This window comes from Harpia harpyja, chromosome 10 (assembly GCF_026419915.1).
Source record: "Harpia harpyja isolate bHarHar1 chromosome 10, bHarHar1 primary haplotype, whole genome shotgun sequence".
Lineage (NCBI taxonomy): Eukaryota > Metazoa > Chordata > Aves > Accipitriformes > Accipitridae > Harpia > Harpia harpyja.
Genome location: NC_068949.1, coordinates 24,857,848 through 24,873,544, shown reverse-complemented (window position 1 = coordinate 24,873,544; position 15,697 = coordinate 24,857,848). Strand labels below are relative to the sequence as shown.

Here is a 15,697-nt window from a genome sequence, read left to right as displayed (position 1 = left end):
CCGAACCCCACATGGCGTCGTACCCTCCCTGAGGTACCTCAGCCTTTCCGGCTGAAGCCTCCCCGATGCCGTCCCCTCCCTGAGGTACCTCTGCCTTTCCCACCGAAGCCCACTCAGTGCCGTCCCCTCTCTAAGGTACGTCAGCCTTTCCCGCCGAAGCCCACTTGGCGATGTCCCCTCCCTGAGGTACCTCACCCTTTCGTGCTCAAGCCTCCCCGATGCCATCCCCTGCCTGAGGGACCTCAGCCTTTCCCGCCGAAGCCCACTCGGCGCCGTCCCCTCCCTGAGGCACCGCAGCCCCTGCCCCTCGCTCTCCAACGCCCCGACGGCGGCGCCGTCCGCGCCCCGCGCCGCTTCAGCGCTTACCTTCCCGACCCGGCGCTCTCCCCTCACGCTCGCTTTCCTTCCTCTGCCCTGGCGTCATCATGGGCTTCGCCCTCAGCCCCACCGCCCGTACCTGAGCCCTGCCCAACGCTCAGCCCGGGGCTCCCTTCCCTCAAAGCCACTCTCGCGTTTCCCGCCTCGCCCCGGTCCCTCCCCCGTGCGGGGGCGTGGTGTTGCGGCTGGCGAGGCACCTCGGTATCTCGCCCGCGGGCTGGCTGCCCCTCGCCTCCCTCCATCCTCCCCGCTCAGCCGGTATCAGGGCGGCCCCACCAAGTCACCTCGGTGTTCGCCCGCCAAGCCCCCGCTCACCCGCTGCACCCACCACCCGCCGCTGCCGCCGCACCTGGCAGCACGCGCTGCCGAGCCCACGCAGCCCGCGCGGCGCGCGCCTGTGGAGCGTGTCCCCGCCCGTCCCGCGTCCCAGCCAACCTCGTCCGAAGCCGGCCCCGGGCCCCGGGCCCCGGGCCCCGGGCCCCGCCTCCCGCCCCGCGCCGGCGGCTGCCGAGCGGCGCTGTCCCGCCCGGTGCGCGTCCCCGCTCCCCCCGGCTGGACACCGGCAGAAAGTCAGGACGGCCTCGCGCTGCCGCCTGCTCGGGCAGAGGCGGCCCGGGGACTGCCTGAGCTCCAAGGCTCCACCAGCTGCATCACTGTGGGAGGGAAGGGGTCGCAGGACAACACGAGACGGCAGGTTTTGCGTCATTCCCACCTCCCAGTTGAGAGGACTGCGCCCTTTCTGCTGGTTTAGCTCAAATCATGGAAAAAATCCCATTTACGGCTTGCTGTGCCAAGCACACGTACCTTGAGACAATGTCCCACCCTTAAATCCCCAGCGTAAGGAGAAGAGAGCACCAAAGGGTTCATAAATCCCCCCAAACAGCAGTATCGAACACTGAGTTAGAACTACAAAGCATTTAGATTTCATGGTTAGAAAAAAGTTCAGCCAGTTAATAAAGAGCAGACACTTGTTGAGACACTGAAGTGGAATCTGCTTGCCAGACTCAAGAGGACAGCCTCTCCGGGAGCTCACCAGCCGCTGCTGAAGCACCCCTGGGGGGAACTTATTTCATCAGCTAGAGATGATGCTGGGACACCAGTTACAGACTAACTCTCTGCGCTGAGCAGGACTGGAAGCTCAGCTCCGAAGGTCCTCAACTCCCCACCCCTACCCCCTTGCTGGAGGACCCGGACTGAAGCGTCCAGCTCAATAACACAACCAGTTTCTATCTGGATTTTGAACAGTCCTCTCAGTTTTCTTCCAGGAGCTTAATAATCATCACAGAGGTTTAAGGTTCCCCAGAGGTCTCATTCTTGAGAAACCTTGTACAAGAAAGCTATAGCACCACACCGTATACTATAGTCACTCTTTGCTGCAACTAAAACAAACAAACAAAGACACAGCCGTGGATAAATAATTCTACACTCAAGTTCCCGTGTTATTTATGGTACTATGTCCATTCTCTTGGCAGTAATCCTTTTTCAGCAGGTTCCCCTGCAACTCATACACGAGCATTTGGTTCCCACTTCCAGGCAATGTGAGCCGAGCTAGAGCTGGTGGTTATCCCTGGGGACTCTGTCAGGGTGAGAGGATGGGAAAGTGGTGGTGGCAGTACTAATCAACTGTTAAACATCAGAAGGGAAAAACCAGAATTCCAAGCAGAAGAGTACCTCGGTGCCGAGTAAGCTGCTTATGCTGCATTTTGAAAATTTTCCCAGCACAGTTTATTAACATAAATGTGTTTTCATTACTTTTCATTTGAACCAAGTCTTCTCTGGCTATCTCCATTTTTGCATCAGACAAGTGAATTTTCTCTGCATTTGACTTCCTTGATACCATTCTTATTCTAAGAATGTGCAGAGGCTAAGGTATCCAACCGTCTCATGAGAGACTTGTTGAGGAGCAAACACGAAAGATGAAAGCTGCTGTCTGCAGACCAAGACGCAGGAACTGCGTCAGTAAGCACCCCTACGTGTCTCCAATCCATCAAGAGAAATCTATCCGAGGGGGAGGAGAAGGTGCAGAGGGAGTGAAGTGCATCTTGGGCAAGCACAGATTGAAACTGAGCTATAGAAACTCGTTGCTGTGTTGTACAACTTGGCAGTGAGTTTCCGCAAACATTTGTACATGTATAAATACATATTTACTAACACATACTTCCTGACACAATGGAGAGAGCTCTTGCATTCATGTACCTGTGCAATGGCCCTCAGTGGGGATTTCACTGGCTGGCTGCAAACTCGCGGGGAATGGCACGTGCAACTCCGGCTGAGCAGAAGGAAGCGGGTGTAGGAAGAAGTTACAAGGTCCTTCACAAGAGAATGGTCATTTTTCCTCTTTTCAGAATACAGTAACTAAATATTCTTGGTCTGTTAGTATGATATTGATGATGAATAACCTTTACTATCACCCTGCAGGGTGCTGTTTTCTTAAACCTCCTTTGCAATACATGCAGATGCGCATGTGGGCCTGCGTGCCTGTTACCACACACACCTGCTACAGAGTTTTCTGTTGAGTTCCACATCAGCTAAAAAGCATTAAAGCCTGCACTTCCAATCACCATGTCCTCTCTACACTTGAGGCCTTGCGGACATCTTTCCCCCTGGTTTTACCCAGGACGTTCAGCACGGCAGTCTCAGTTTGCTGAAGCGAATGGGGTCTAGGATGGGACTCTCCGTGTCCCATGGCTCCCACTGGCCGCTCAGGGCCTTGAGCACTCCCGCGCCAGTGACTCTCCAGCAGCCGCACAGCTCCTGTAGCCCCAATTCCAGTAGGGCCGGTCCAGCCTTGATGAGCCCTGATGTGACACGATGGCAGTGAAAGAACACCCAGAAGCTGGCTAGCAGCTCTGATGCTGCATCTCCGCAGCAAGCATGCTTTGTGCTCCTAGGAGCTGCCTGAGCCAACCTTGTACCGGTGCTACTGAGAGGAAAGTCTGTCTTTGAAACACTGTGGGCAGGGATGAACACCCAGGTGGGCACCGCACCTAAAGAAGCACAAGTGCCCTAAGGGGCCTGGCTTGAAAGCAAAAGGTACTTCCTCCTGTTCAATGCAACTGGCTCTGGGGTGGCAACCAACGAGCAGCTCACTCCCAGAGGCGACCCACGCTTAGAGAGTCAAGCAGCTTCCTTCAGGGTGCTCAAAGAGCCGCTTCCCGTAGGCTGGGCTGCTGTCAGTGCCAGTGGCAGGGTGTTTGGTTACAGGGTGTTCCTCTGACCCCAATTTAGCCCAGCCAGCAAGGAGGGACACCCACAGCCTGTGTCCCGTGGCGTATCACCAGCAAACACCTGTCAGTGTCCCTGCAAAGACAAAGCAGGGCCCAGATCAAAGATTTCTTCCCCAACCCAGCCATCTGCCAAGTGCAGGCGAGTCCCTGCATCATACCCCTGAGAATACAGCAGGTTGCAAGCTCGTGTTGAATAAGCGTGATGAGAGGAAGGGATGCTGATCGCTCTTCCTTGGTTTCTCCTGAAAGGGCATGGGCTGGTTTTTAAACACCTGTTTGGAAGGCCTGTTCCTCTGAACTCTTCGCCCTAGCCACTGACTACTCAGACAGACCGCTTGCTGCTTTCCCTCGATATCTCTGTGCACAAAGTGAAGAACCGGCCAGCAAGTGGTGTGTCATACAACTAGAGAAAATCGTTATACCATAAAGGCCTTTCCAGTAGTCAGGAATCCTTAGCCTCTGCATAGCCCGTTCCCTTAGAGGACTCGCAGGTTACACGAATAGGAAAGAAAAAATAAGCAGGCGCAGAGGTGAAGAAACTGGCTGGATCTTCTATGGCAGGCAAAGAGAGCTGAGCAAGGAAGACCTTCGGACTCCCGTCCCACCAGGTTCCTGGCAGATGCAGCCTGCCTTTCTATAGCTCAACCCCAACAAGAAGAGGTCCACACCCAAGAACTCACTACCTTGTCTGTTTCGTCCCAAAGAGGCCTTCCCTAATAGCACTCAGTATGCTTCCATGATAAGGTAGTGTAAGGACTGGTTTAAATCTACAGAAGTAGGAAGGGCTAGCTGAAGAAGAGAAGCAGCTTACGGGACAGTACCGGCCTAAACTGGTGAACGTTATGCTAACACGTAGGCTAGCGGATAGGAAAAAAATAACAGGAAACATCAGAAGTGAGAGGTGAGGTGGGAGTTTGCATCAGCTTTGTTAGCAGAAGCAAGCACGGTGGAAAACAGCATCACTACATCCAGCTTCCTGATGGAATACCATAATTCATATAACGGGAGACTAGTAAAAGAAGGTCTCTGTTGTGGCATTGTTCCCCTCCTCCTCAACTTGTGTTCCTGCTGGTCTTCCCACCTTTAGATGCACCAGCGCTTTTTTAAGCATTTAGTCTCTGAAGCGTAGGTAAGGCCTATGCTCTTTTCAGTCTATTCACAGTAAATCTTGCATAGAAATATTGAGTGGTTTCGTTAGCTATTATTTGTACTTCAGTGCTTTTCATCTACTCACCGATTACACGCTTAAGAGTTTAGTAAAGCTCTTAAACCCACTACTGTGACCACCTAGTTTTGCTGGGCAGCTCCCAGGAATTTTATAGCACGTGGCTCTTGGCTGCAAACTGGCACAGGGCTGCCCTGTTTGGGAAAGCTCACTGGAAGCATCATTGACCTTTTCTGACTTTCTGGATGCATCCCACGAGGATGGTGTTCAAACCCCTCAGCAATCTGGGTCCAGCCTACCTCAGACACTTGTCCCCCTGCCTGGGGTGCAATTCGGCAGCTGAGATCTGTGGGATGCTTCGAGGGCTGCAATCCTATACTTCCAGGTTTTGCTGGACTTCGGCAACCCTGCAGGAGTCAACGGGCCAGATCCGTCTCTCGATTTCTCCCCTTTCCCCCGTAAACAGCCAAAGCGTAAAGTTCTCTACGAACGGGTGAGCTGTGGGCCGCGCGGCAGCGCAGGACCGCACTGAACAGAAAAGCGGCAGCTTGATGGGAAGGAGAAGGGCAGACCACCAGCGGAGACCCACGCGAGGCGGCAGCGGGACCTGGCCCCCTCCCATCCCCGCTCCCCTGCCTGTGACCCCGCTCTGAAGGCGGGTGGGCTCCCACCTGCCCCGGGCTCCCCGTCCCGCTCCCTGCGAGGTGCCGCCCGGCCACCGCGTGGCAGCAGCGCTCCGTCCTCCCGCCGCCGCCGGGGCCGCGGCCGCCCCCGGCGGGCGGCCGAGCCGGCCCCGGCCCCGGCCCCGGCCCCGGCCCCGGCCCCGGCCCCGGCCCCGGCCCCGGCCCCGGCCCCGGCCCCGGCCCCGGCCCCGGCCCCGGCCCCGGCCCCGGCCCCGAGAGGCCTGGCTGGCGAGCAGTGCTGACACGCAGAATCCGCTTGCGAACCGCGGGTCAAGGGGCCAGCGTGTGCTCTTCGCCCCGGCCGGGTAACGCTGTTTTCCCACCGCAACCAGCTCTTCAGGTGGTCCCTCCATAGGAGCAGAGGCGGCCCAGAACTCCCATGCACGCGCAGCAAAGCCCATGCAGGAGGACCAACCTCTACTGCCGTCCCAGCAGCCACCCAGTAACGTGGCTTTGGGGCAGCTGCCTTTTCCACAAGGGTCCCCCCTGTCCCAGGCAGGTTGTGGGTGGAGGGGGAGATGGCACTTCTAGGTGACAGCAAGCCATCTCAGCCGCTGACTTCCTCAGACGCGTGCCTGGGTCGGGCCAGAGGACAGCACGGGGGGAGGCGCAGGCTGGACCACTGTCCCAGCAGGCTGAGCACGATTTGTGAGCCAGAGTTAGGCCTGATAAAAGTCTCATTTACTGCAACGTAACCCCGTTCCCTCGCGTTCAGTGCGGAGAGGAAACGGATTGTTGTCTCCTTCCAGCCTTGTCCTTGCCTCCCTCCGTTTCTCCTGTAGCCGCCGCCACCACCAAGCTCCTTCAGACTGAGCACACACCTCGCATTCTTTCCTATCTTCCTCACTCCCTTCTGAATTGTCCCCAAATTTGCTCCCTCCCCGAGGGCATGGTGCCCACTGCTGAGCACATTGCTCCAGCTGGTGCCTTCCCGGTGTCAGGATGACTTCACATAGTGACCTCTGCTACTCCTGCTGCCACAGCCCAAGCTTTGTTAGCTCATTTAGCAACCCTCTGGCGCTGCTGACTTGGGTTCAGCTGTGGCTCCACAAGGCCTCCTGGGCCAGGCAGCGCAGGACAGCCGCCTGGGCACTCGATGCCTTGTCCCCCTCGTGCAGCTGGTCCCAACTGCATGGCCCCTTTCTCAGCTGGCTCCTACTGCCTGGGACCACATCCCGCAGCAGCCACGAGCGCTGAGAATCCCAGCCCCACTAGCACTTACCTCCTACACCACATTGGTGTCCTCTGCCAAACCCAGTCGCTCACTGCCTACTCTGTCACCCTGGTTAATAAAGACAATAAGGGCAAGAGCCAGCACAGCCCCGACAAGACCCATCCTGCCACTGCCAGGACAGAGCTACAGAGACACCTGCCAACCAGGTGAGAGGCAGCCAGTCTTCAAGAGCAAGGCAGAGCACTCAGCTATCGATCCTGCCTGAGGACCAGGGCAGGTGTTTGGGATGAAGGGAGTGCAATTTATTCCACCTGTGAAAGCTTTTTCTGGCAGGTTGCTGCTCCCTGCACATCATCCACATGCTGCAGCATAAAGGGGCAGACACGTGCCATGGAGGGCAGTACCACAGTCCCCACCAGCAGCCACCTGCTGAAAGTTGCCAGGCTCTTTGCAGTTAAATCATTGCACGTTGAGAGGGGCTGGGCGCGAGACTGAGGGAACGCTCCCACCTCTCAGGGCCTTCTGGCAGGGGCAGACAATGCAGATATCCCATGCAGATAATTTAGGGAAAGTCCAAGGGGTGGGGCCGGAGGGATAAAACTGGATTAGCAGTTCAAACCTACATCCTCAGCACTGCTTACCTGTCATGTAACTCGTATATGGCCGTGGGAACTCACCCTGCCTGTTCCCAGCACACCTGGAGCAAACTTTAGAGATGAGACACAATGAGATCAGGGACCTCCAGAGCAAAACCTCAAGCATCTCTGACACTGGCTGCAGGAATATTCCTCTCCTTCTCCCTCAGGTGTCAACTGCTGGCGTTTCGGTGCTGTTTCTCCCCCTAGTCCCTGGCTGAGACTCACATTAGCACCCACATGCAGAAGAGGAGAGACCCTGTCCCCAAGGGTGACAGAAATGTCTGTGATAGATCCAGCAGCACCAGGGCAAGAGCTGGGTCCCTGCACCTGAGGGCCTGGCACCTCCTGAGATCCAGTCGTGAGCCCCAGGGAGGACATGCAGAACAAGGAGTCCTGACACCTTTGGAAACCAAGGCAGGGACCCTCTGGGTACCAAAGAGCTGCCCTAGTCCTACCCCAGCATGTCCTGGGCTCACTCCACTGATTTTTGGGGGGATGGTGCTGGCCAAGTCCTGGCTAGAGACCAGAGAGGCAGATTCCTCAGGAGCTGAAAATGATTCCCCACCTTTCTACCTTTGTCCACCAGTTTTCTCTAACCAAACCATTGTTTAGATGAAAATCATTTGTCCACAGTGCAATATCAACTCAACCTGCACGGTCCCATGCTGCACAGTACTTGTTTTCCTCTACTCATTCCTGGCCATGTCATTCCAAATAATCCATGAAGGTCCCATTTTATAGGTAGGAAAACAAGATAAGAAAGGCTCGGGTGGCCATTTGAAAAGCCAGAGGCTGGCGTCAGTTTGGGGATTAGACGCTACGTGTGCGCGATATTCAGGGATGAGCCAATCACCTGGTTGAGCCAGCTCTTTAAGGATAAACTTGACGGATTGAGAAAGAGGAGGAGTTGGGGCCCTACCAGTCACTGGCAACATTGCGTGTTTGCACACCAGCTAGCTGTTACCTGCTTTCCAGCACTTTCCAGACTCCTACCCCAGCATTCAGGCATGTTAGCTGGGGTCCCTGTGGGGTGCTCCCAGCATATTACAGAAGCTGTGATCAGGTGGGGACATCCTTGGGGGGGCTGACATTGCAGTCCTTTGCTAGTGGTTTGAGAGGTGCCGTCCTGACAGGCAGCCATCCCCCAGAGCTGCGCAGCCCAGTGTCAACGTGGAAGAGAAGCTTTGCTGGTGCAGAACAGGGTAAGTTTGCCTGGATTCTCCCTGTGTGTTACTTTTTCTGTTCAGGGAGGCTCTTGAAGTTTTAGCATTGCTAATCTTTGTACCTAATTCCTTTTGCAGCGTTGTTATTCCCAAGGCACAACACAGAGCCAGCAGACTATTTAAAAAGCAGAATGGCACAATGGGCAAACAAAGCAAAACCTCAGCGCTAAGGTGTCCCCAGTGCCCAGCAGAACCAGACGGTTACTCCACGTGTCTTCCCCACGCTACTATTTCTTCATCCACAGTTTTCTCTGCTCACAGTAGCACAACATTGTGAGCACATGCTCCACTGTTGCCCCCAGACCCCTATCTGCAGAACTGCTATCTCACCAAGTTAACTCTCCCAGCATAGGTTTGGACAGTTGACTCTTCCCCTCAAGCTAGAACTTTGTACTTGCCTAGTGAATTGCACCCTATTTATTTCAGTCCGAGTATCCCATTTGCCAAGATCTTACCGGAAATCTAAGCAGGGTGACCTCCAACATATTTTCCACTCTTCCTAGTCTAGTACAGTCTGCAGAAGTAGGAAGCTTGATCTGTCTTCCATCACATATATCAGCAGGGTCATTCAGAGTAGCTGTACTACAGGTATGGATCCCAGAGCCGTTCCAGCAACCCTCTGAAAGTGGGTGCCCTTAGCCCAGTTTCCCAAAACCTCCACAAGCATCCTCATCTAGGTAAAATTAGGAGGGTAAGAACACTCGTGATAATGTCACGTACCTCTGTACCAAAAGCCATACAATTCTGCTACTTCGCCCTTAACCTTACTTGCTTTTCGCAAAGACTCAGGGATAAAATCGCCTGGCATTATCAACTAGAGAAGGTCCAGTGTGGGTTGGTCTTGAAGTTTATACCTGAAGTCTCTGCAAACACGACCCCCTCAAACACAGCTCGGATGAAGCAAAACGCATACCTTCCAGAACGCACCGAATGCCTGCTGTGTGAATGAGTGAATGTGTGAATGCATGTGGTGGTCGATCCTCTGCTGCAGCTCTCCATGAGGACCAGACTTTGCAAGCGGCCTTTGCAGACTGACTTTTTGAATGAGACTTCTATGTTAGCACTGCCACAAGACTTCAGAGACAAAACAAGGACACTTTAAAAAGGTAACCAGAAATAGCTAAGAGTAGATATTGGACTGCAGGGTCCCTTCCGTGTTACCTGCCCAGGATTTCTTTCACACTTGCAACAGATCTCTCCCCCTATTAACACTCCAAACGCAAACACCAGGTTAGCACGGGGCATTTTACCCACCAAAACTGACATGAACCCAGAGGTCTGCAGCCCTTTTCTTTAAGTGAGGAAGTAGATGTGGAAAGGGAAGAGTGTGTTTCCAGCTTCATTCTTTAAAGGAGACAGGGTAGACAGGTTCTTTAAAGACCTGGAAAGGCAGCTAAACCAGGCAGGCAGGTAAGGGCTTCATTCCCAGCAAGGAGACCTAAAAGTGTTCCTGGCCAGAAACGTAACAGCTTGTAGCACCTCTCTCCTTCAGGACTCCAAATGTCCTTTCCTTGGCCAGCCGTGCACACTGCCGCAGCCCATCACACGTCACGGTGGGGAGGCACTCTGCTCAGGTGGGCATCCTGAAGGATTTTCAGCTGTGAACGGACTTGGACAAAGGACGCAAGTACCACCTCCTCTTTACAGACAAAAAAAGTGCTGCTCGCAAGATACAGCTCTTCACTGGGATAAGCAAAGAGGGAAATGAGGAAAAGCAAGGCTGGCTTCTGGAGGAATACAAAGACAGCTCTCTGCTCTAGTCCCATTGCCCAAGAGGAGAGAAAGCATTCACTTTCAAGGAGACTGAGGTATGGATGTAGGCAAAGTTGGGGGTGGCAGAAAGGGAGAGGCACGCCCCATCTTTGAGGTTTTCCTTTGCGTGCCACTGCTAAGCCTAGAGTAGGGAAGGTTGGGACGAGGGTCCAGCAAGTTTTCCCTTTGTCCTTCCCGCTTCTCATACCAGCAGCATGTATGCGTTCTCGGGGCAGCCCCACCAGTTTCTCCCTGCCAGGGTATGCCTGCTTTCCCTAACAGGAGCCTATCAGAAACCTCTCCAGAAGGAGAAGAAATATCTGGGATTCAGCTGGCAGCCTGGAAGGGAGATGTCTTCCTGATCTCTAGATCCCAGGTTATTTTTAACTTTGGGAAACCATTTTTGTTCTCTTAAGCGTTAGGCAGCCCCCAGACGCCCAGGCCGCTATTGCAGCAAGGAGATAGGGTAGAAGGCAATGATGCAAAGAGGATACATAGTGGCATGGGACGCCACGCTTTGCCCAAGAGGAGCAGCAGCAAACTGACCTTGGACGTGCCCTCATCCTTTCCTGGTGCTGCGATTTGCCCCTGTGCTGACTATGTGGCAACCCGTCCCCAGGGCTCACGCTCACAGCCCCCCAGCATCACCTCTCTCCCCACACGGATCCACCCTCAGATGCGGCTGGCATCTTAGGTGTGTTAGCTGCATCTAAACCTGGGTGACACCACGGAGCAGGGGACAGTGCGGCACTGCCCACGCCACCGACGCTGCGTCGCAGGAGCTGCCACTGGGAGGTGGCATTTCCCCAGGTCCCTGCGTGGCACTTCCACGGTGCTGGCAGCAGAGGATGCTTGGGCGGATGGTCTCAGCCTGAAGAGAAGAGGCAGGAGGTGTGTGGGCTGCAGGTGTGGGAAGGAAGGCACAGAAGGCCTGGAGGAGGAGAAAGGACAGCCGAGATGGCCGGAGCAAATTGCAACCCGAAGAAGGGAGGCTGCAGAACCGCAGAGGGTGTCACTGCCCAGCGAACGCAGGCAGGCCGGGGAGGGTGAGCTCAGCAAGCTGGCTCCTTGGCACCTGGCCTGCCATGTCTGATGTGGGTAGAAAGACACCAGAGAGCACCAGTGCTGAAGAGAGGGTGGCAACACAAAGACCGCTGTGTTCCTCTGCTCCCCATCCCTTTCTCCCCCTCCTCTCCCAATTTATTTACCCGAGTTCAAAAGACAGCCTCACAGTCCCGAGGGGCTGGCTGAAGTGGCCAAGGGGTGGGCTGTGAGGTCATCTTTAATGAGGGCAAAAATCCAGTGTCAACAATGCTGCCCATTGTATGGCCCTGTTTAGACAATACCGGCTGGGTTCTTGCTGCTGGCAGCCCGAGGACCGGGAGCAAAGCCTGTTTGCGGTAACAGGAGGGGAGGAGGATGGGCAGGGGGTCTGGTACTGAGTCAGGCAGCAAGGGATGGGGCAAAGGGCATCCCAGTCATCAGCGTGTTATCAGCCTAATTCTCGGTGCTGATAAGATTACTGCACCAATGGCAGGGAATTCAGCCATCCTGGTCACAGTCTGGCGGCATGGCCTGTCACCCCAGTCATATCTGCTTTCCCTTCTGACCCTGGCAATGACACGCCAGTGATTTCTGCTACCTTACTGCCTCCCTCTAACGCCACATGTCCCACGCAGCAGCAACAAGGTGGCAAAGTGAGCACCAGCTGCTTCTTTCAGCCCTGGCTCTTCCCCAGGCAGCTGTGGGAAGGCAGCTGGGGGGTTGCCTGCTGCTGCTCTTTTGGGAGCTCCCAATAGCAGCTGTTAACTGAAGAGCCCAGGTAACCCACACCGAATTTAGCCATGCTTTAAGGGTGAGGATGGAGCAGGGGATCTTCAGGAGTTTGGGGGATCCACTGAATTTATGGAGCAAGAGGTGATGTTTTAAGGAGGGGAGGAAACATGATTGAAAGTGAGCAAGCGAGCGAGATGATGCCATTTCTTGTAAACATAAACCTCGCTTTTGGTCGATGCCATGATATCCGACTCCTCGAGCCGCAATTTCTGGAGCCAGGTGACTACACAAGAGTCTTAGCTTTCCATTCCAAAAAGGAAAGCCATTTGCTACCTTTCCTGGCAGAGGAAGAGCGTGTGAAAATATAACACGGGGTTACCAGATTCCAAAAGAAAGTCCAGGGGAGAAAGCAACATTAAACAAGGGTGGCAACCCCACGAGCTGGCATCTGAGCCCCTGGCATCTGAACTCCTGTGACTGACAATCCTGAAGGACCTGCAGTTGCCATCACCTTTCAAGCAGGCATTAACTCTGAGTTCCTGTAGTGTGAGCCAGGTCTTGTCCCAACTCATTCTGTAGCCGTGGACCCCCACCTCATTTCTCTGCCACACGTAACTGTGCCCAGAAGTCAACCTGTCAAAACCAGGGGGACCATTAAGCTCTGAAACTGCCGGCAGCAGTGGTGAACCATGCTGGTGTTCATCTGCTCTGCAGAGAGGGCTCGATGCCTTTGAAGAGCAGATTCTTTGAGGGGAAGGAGGAGAAAGAAAGGAGGATTGGTGAAATGACAGAAAACCACCCCTGCACCTCTCCTTGGATGAAAGGCCCATGGCCTGATTCTCCTATCACTAGAAAAAGCTCTAAAGCTGAAATTGCTTCACACTTCTTCAGGAAAACAAAGCAAGAGATGCAGAAAAATAATCCTAGGAGAATTTTTGCAAACCTTTATTTCTGGCAAAGGGGAAGTGGTAGGGCTCAGCTCTTTCCCCAGTTTTCAGCTTATCCCCTCTTTTATTTGAGTCCCCTCTTCTTTTTTTCAACTTCCAGTTGTGAAATCGAAGAAAAAGAAAAAGGGGTAGACAGGGAATGCTGGCAAAGAAGACAAACAAACAACAGGAAACAAACCTTGCAAAGCCCTTGCAGCAAGCTTTTTTGTGGATGTGGCTTTTTCAACATTTTTGGAGGGGGTAACTGAGGAAATTCACTAAAAATTCCAATATGTCGACACCAGATGAAATCTCCTTGCAAAACTTACTGCCAAATGGAAAAGCAATACTTTTTTTTTTTTTTTTTTCCCCCGAGGGGAGAGTAGGAAGGAAAATGTTTTGGTGAAACATCCTTAGCTTAGCCTTGATGCTTTTTTCCTGCGTCTTGGCACTGTGGTAGCAAAACCAGGCTGGTTAGTGCATCCCAGGAGAGGAATGCAACCGTTCTTTCTCCTATGGACTCTGCTCACAGATAGCGTCTTGTGATAACCCCCATTGCTGGTTTGTGCCTCTCTTTTCCCCAACCTTGATAAAAAACTGAGAGACCCTCTGACAAAAAGTACTCTCCGAGAGCTTTTCACTAGCACGGTGCCTCAGCTGGGTCATGCATCTGTGGGGAGGACTTCTCGGGAAGGTGGAAACAGCCTTACGTTAGACCGTGCATTTCTAAAAAGACCCCGTGCTGAAGTCCATGGCCTGTGCTGCCTGTGGCATGGCTCTGCTCATCGCTGCCCTGCACCATGGCCCTGGCATTGCATCAGCTCATTTACGAAAGACCACGACCTCAGGCAGTAGTCACCAGATGCAGAAGAATTGAATCAGTTTCCTGAGGGCGATGGCTGAAGCTGAATCTTTGCTAAGCAGTGTCGGTGAACTCCACCAGCAACGTACTTCTGCTGAAGGCTCAGCTGGGCAGCTCTCCCTGGCAGGAGGGAAAAGCCCGTCTGGAGAGATACAAACTAGATCAGGAAAAGTCCAGTTTAAGCTGTACTGCTGTGCCTGTGCTAGACATTGCTGGTTTCCCACCTGGGCTGCCCAGCGATCCCCCCTCTTGTCTCAAGCCTTGAGCAGCAGAACTGAGGCAGGAGTCTGCAGCAGAGACTCAGATGGGCAGGGCCCGGTGGTGGGGGCCAGGGCTGCGCAGGGTGCTGGCCATCGCCCAGCCGGCAGCTCTCCATGGAGGGAGGCTGGCTGGCATGGCACAGCCAAGCCGCCAGCCCGCAAATGGCCAAAATGCCTTTTGACAGGCAAGGCTGGAGCTGCCGCAATTTACACATTGGGAAAGCAAACTACCCTGCGCACCTCGCCAAGATGTCAATGCCTGAACCTCGTGGCCTGTCCTGGTTTCAGCTGGGATAGAGTTAACTGTCTTCCTAGTAGCTGGTACAGTGCTATGTTTTGAGTTCAGTATGCGAAGAATGTTGATAACACTGATGTTTTCAGTTGTTGCTCAGTAGTGTTTAGACTAAAGTCAAGGATTTTTCAGCTTCTCATGCCCAGCCAGCGAGAAAGCTGGAGGGGCACAAGAAGTTGGCACACGACACAGCCAGGGCACCTGACCCGAACTGGCCAACGGGGTATTCCATACCATGGGACGTCCCATCCAGTATAGGAACGGGGAAGTGGGGGCAGGGAATCGCCGCTCGGGGACTGGCTGGGTGTCGGTCGGTGGGTGGTGAGCAATTGCACTGCGCATCATTTGTACATTCCAATCCTTTCATTATTACTGTTGTCATTTTATTAGTGTTATCATTATCATTATTAGTTTCTTCTTTTCTGTTCTATTAAACCGTTCTTATCTCAACCCACGGGTTTTGCTTCTTTTTTCCTGATTTTCTCCCCCATCCCACTGCGGGGGGGGGGAGTGAGTGAGCGGCTGCGTGGTGTTTAGTTGCTGGCTGGGGTTAAACCACGACATGGCCGCATTCAGGAGCATTAACCTGTTTCAAAAGTGATCAAAATGCCAGCTGGAGAAGCCGACTATGCTGCGAAGGGCCTTCCTCAGGGCTGTCCTTAGCACGTAGGTCTGAAACCTGCCAGGTGAGCACAGCCCCAACGACGGTCAAGATCCGTCTCTCCGTCCGTACAAGAAAAAATGCGATGTTCACCTCCCAGGATAACTTGGCGGGGGAATGTTCAGAAAACTTACTCCTGGCGTGTGGGAGCAGCCAGACGTGGTGTTAATTTTAGAGGACGACAAAGTCTAGCTGCCCTGTAAGTTCCCTCTTAGCCATGCTCCCTGTCTGAGGAAAGAAACCGGTGGGAAAGGAAAGGGCTCTGGTGGGTCTGAGTATCCGTAAAATGGCAAACCTTGAATGCCCCAAAGCCTCCTTGTCTCCCACCGGTAGCATTTCCAGTTCTCCCCCTGGTTTGTGGCACTGAGATTATTTTCTCCATGTGGCATGAGCTGCTGGTTATTTTTTTAAATCAACAAGTGCTACCATTTATTTATTTTTATATATATATATATATTTATTTATTTATTCATTCCTTTCTGTTTTTCTTTTGGAAATAGCAGGAGTCTGATTTCCTTAGGGTAGCTTTTAGCGGTTTATAGTTCTTCCAATACTCACACAGAAAGTAGGTAGTATCTTTAATTAAAGCATCATTTCTCCCCAGCGTTCAGTAACCCTCAGCGTTGTGAACCAAACATTTAACGGAGAGTCTTAAAAGGGATGGTTAAAAGTCCCTCCCT

General features: G+C 53.6%; 1 long non-coding RNA gene across 1 annotated transcript; it reads right to left on the bottom strand.

The window, feature by feature from the left end:
* Positions 1-12,945: 12,945 nt before the first annotated feature.
* On the bottom strand, positions 12,946-15,442 carry LOC128147150 (uncharacterized). The gene is made up of 2 exons (XR_008236948.1): positions 14,916-15,442; positions 12,946-14,329 (listed from the first exon to the last, which is right to left on the bottom strand). It is a non-coding gene; the product is annotated as an uncharacterized LOC128147150 (long non-coding RNA).
* Between the last annotated feature and the right edge of the window lie 255 nt (positions 15,443-15,697).